The sequence below is a fragment of the Heterodontus francisci genome, chromosome 42 (assembly GCF_036365525.1).
Source record: "Heterodontus francisci isolate sHetFra1 chromosome 42, sHetFra1.hap1, whole genome shotgun sequence".
Taxonomy (NCBI): Eukaryota; Metazoa; Chordata; class Chondrichthyes; order Heterodontiformes; family Heterodontidae; genus Heterodontus; species Heterodontus francisci.
In genome coordinates this window covers 14,542,431-14,546,304 of record NC_090412.1, presented here as the reverse complement: position 1 = coordinate 14,546,304, position 3,874 = coordinate 14,542,431, and positions in this window count along the sequence as shown.

Genomic DNA, 3,874 nt, shown 5'->3' with positions numbered 1-3,874 from the left:
TGCACAAAATGACTGCACCTTTGCTATCATCAGCATGTGTGGAGGAAATTAACTACTCAAGTATTGCTGATGTCACAAAATATACACTGTCGACAGCACAAAATGGGTAAAATGGTTTCTTGCAATAGTTTAGCATTACATATCACCACACATTGAGAACAAGCAGCTGTACAGCAAAATATCTAGTACTTAAATTCTGGAGCACATTACACCATTGATTTCTGCCACCGAGTCAAGATGTGCAGAATCTGCATTATTTTCTGTCATTTTTTGTTTACTGCTTTATTTTTCAGAATAATTTTAAGTCCTGGGCTCCAGTTAAACAGATATTTACAGTAGCTTTTTGGATAGAAGATGAAACATTACCTCTTGCTTTACAAAAGTGACCTCCCTAGACTCTTATGGCTAAAAATTGGATGGCTCCCATTTTCAGGTCGGGAGTGAGGGGGTGCTATTATGATTCATCATTACCCTGTGTCCGGTCTCGTTGAAGCAGGAAGCACGCAAATTTCATGCTGCCTCCTTATTTGAATGATTGCAGTGTTCAGCTGAGCATGACCTGCGCTGCTGGCTGGATGAACGCTCAACATAAGGCCCAACTGCATGCATGGCTAGCACTTGTTTCAGTTATTCTTCACCTCTTAAAGGTAGCCTGCCTTTCTTAAAGGGGAGTTGCACTCATGACACAGAAGCTACTGCTGACAAGTGTCTGTAAATAGAAGGACTCCCAGGTTCTCGGAAGCGGTGCTGGAAGCCTTTATCCAGGAGGATAATAGGAGGAGAAAGACCATGTTTCCATGGGGGGAGGCAGGAGGCCCTCCAGGAACACCCTTAGAAGGGAATGGTAGCAGGTGGCCTAACAATCAGATGCTCCACTTCACTCTCACTCACCCATGAATGATGCCAACCTCATATCCACCTCTTGGAGTTTCTACATACCTCCAGTTATTCGGCTATGGCAAGCACATCACCTAAGCACAGTACAACACACTCACTGATGTTAATCTGTTAATTCTGTATCAATTGCTTGACTATATGCAGGTGGAGGGTGTTAATTGGGTATTACTTGAACACTTATAATCAGCCACTTACTGAAACTGAACACTCCCAGAACACAGATACATAATCTAGCACAGAAAGAAGATTCGTCCATCTGTTATAAAAAATTTTCTTTGATTGGTTTTAGAGGATCTCTTACCTCATGTCCATAAACTAATTCAAAAGGACTAAAACTGGTAGACTCATGAGGTGAATCCCTAGTAGCAAACAGAAGAAATTCTAGCCCTTTATCCCAATCATGGAGATATCCATGACAGGATGCCCTGATCATTGTCTTGAGGTTTGATGGTACCTTTCTAAAGCCCCTTGTGTCTGCGGGTGGTATACTGAAGACTTTAATTGTGTTATACGCAAATTACCCATAACTTCCTGAAAAATTTTAGACATAAAATTGGAAACTTGATCTGACTGAATCTCAATCGGTAATCCATATCTAGTGAAGAACTGGGTTAACTTCTCTACCACTACCTTCACAGAAAATGTTCTCAAGGGAATGGCCTCTGGGAACCTAGCAGCCATATCCATGATAGTGAGTATATATTGGTGTCCTGCTTTTATTTTAGGTAAAGGTCCTACACAGTCTACCAACACCCTACTAAATGGTTCCCCAAAAACTGGTATGGGAATTAGAGGTGCTGATTTTATGGCAGGTTGCGGTTTTCCCACAATCTGGCACGTATGGCATGTTTTACAAAACTGCACCACGTCCCCATAAAGACCTGGCCAGTAAAAATGTCGACCAATACATGATTGGGTCTTCCAGATCCCCACATGTCCCGCCATAGGAATTTCATGGGCTATCATTAATATTTCCCGGAAATTCATGGTCGGTACCACTATCAGGTGAACAACCATCCATTCTTCGTCCGCAGGTCTTTGAGGAGGTCTCCACTTCCTCATCAGAATCCCATTTTTAATTTAGTAGCCTTCTGGAACTCCCTTTGCCTCAGCTTCCATTAGAGCTGATTGTGCCACTTTATTTAATTCTGGATCAGCTTGCTGATCCTTGATCAGAGAAGACTTACTGAACATTTCCTTTGGATTATCTAAATCCCCAAGGAAAGTTTCAGATATTTGGCTATCTGTCCTTGGTGCCAATTTTACCTCCGACGATGGAACTTGTTTAGCCATTGCTCGGGTCACTGCACATGAAGGAAAAATTCCTGGAACCTTTTCCTGCAACTGTTCTGTCTCTTTAACTTCACTTGGTTTTTCCATGACTACTGGAGAAGCTACTATCTTCGCATTGGCCAAATCATTCCCCAGGAGTAAGTCAACTCTGTCTACAGGCAAACCATGGACAACTCCTACGGTTACCGTTCCAGATATTGGGTCACATTCTAGGTGCACCCAATAGAAAGGCACGGGTATATACTCCTCGCCGAAAGCATTCACTAAAACCTTGGCATTCAATGTGCTCTCTGGTGGAAAATTTATGTCTTTCCCCAGCAAAAGAGTTTTGTGGCTCCTATATCCCTAAGTATAACTATAGGTTTGCCTACCTCACTTGAGGGATAAGGAGTTACTTTTCCTTTTGACAAGAATTCCCTATAACTCTCAGGTATCTTATTCACGACCCCCACACTCACGGCAGATTTTTTACTTCGCCTTACAGCTGCAGTCAGAACTACAGCCTGATCCATCATACACTTTGCCAGGGCCCCTTTCTCTGCAGTGGCCTTGTCCCATGTGTTTACCCCACAACTTCCAGCATTCTGCATGAAGGTGTCCCACCTTGTGCCAATGGTAACACTTAGGCTTTCGGACCTCACTTCCACCCTCAGCATTTTCCTTTTTGGCTTGAGGAGGAGATCCTGGGGCATTCCCAGTGGTCCCTTCTTGTCCCCGGCTACTTGCCTTCCTTTCACCCTCCCACCTTCTATCCTTCTCAGGTTTTTAGGGGTGACGGGCAAAGGGTTTCGGCTTGTAAGCAAGCTCATAATCATCAGCGATCTCAGCTGCCTGTCTGGCTGTTGAAACCTTCTGGTTCTTTACATGGGTTCTTATTCATGGAGTGAATGAATTTTTAAATTCTTCCAGAATTAATTCCCAAAGGTACGTGGCCTCTACCTTTACTGCCTGCATCCAATGATCGAAATTGATTTGTTTTCCCCCTTCAAATTCTATATAAGTCTTCCCAGGCTGTCTCCGGAGGTTCCAAAATTTCTGCCTGTACACCTCAGGGACCAACTCATAAGCAGCGAGAATAGCCTTTTTTGCCACCTCATAATCTGCAGAAGCCTCCTCAGAAAGCATGGCATAAACTTCATGAGCTCCACCATCAGAAAAAAGGTCCAATATCTATTGAATTACTTCAGTTCCCCAATGAATCCATCTCTACATTTTAAATATGAGTCCTCAGAATAAATATTAAAAAGACAGAAGCACTTTCATAACTATATATATAATATATATATACTCTGAATTAAAATTTCTACAACTAATTGCATTTAATTTCGCTTTGTCCATTCAGAATACATATATTAGCAGATCTCCCTTGTGAGTCAACTGATGCACTTTTTTTTCCGCATAGGGCTGTTACCAACTCCTGTCCTCACTGCCCAAAGATCTGTGGCTCCAGGATCGGCCTGTTGAATCAGCTGAGGACACACAAATCATGAATGCCTGGGAGATCATTTCATTTTGAGAGACTGAAAACAACAAATTATCAACAAAGCATGGCTGAAATGAATGTGACACTTACAGGAAGTGCTTACTGGAAAATTGTATGCATATATGTATTTATATGTACACATATGTATGTATATATATTATATATATGTGTGTATATGTCTCTGTGTATATGTATTTCTGT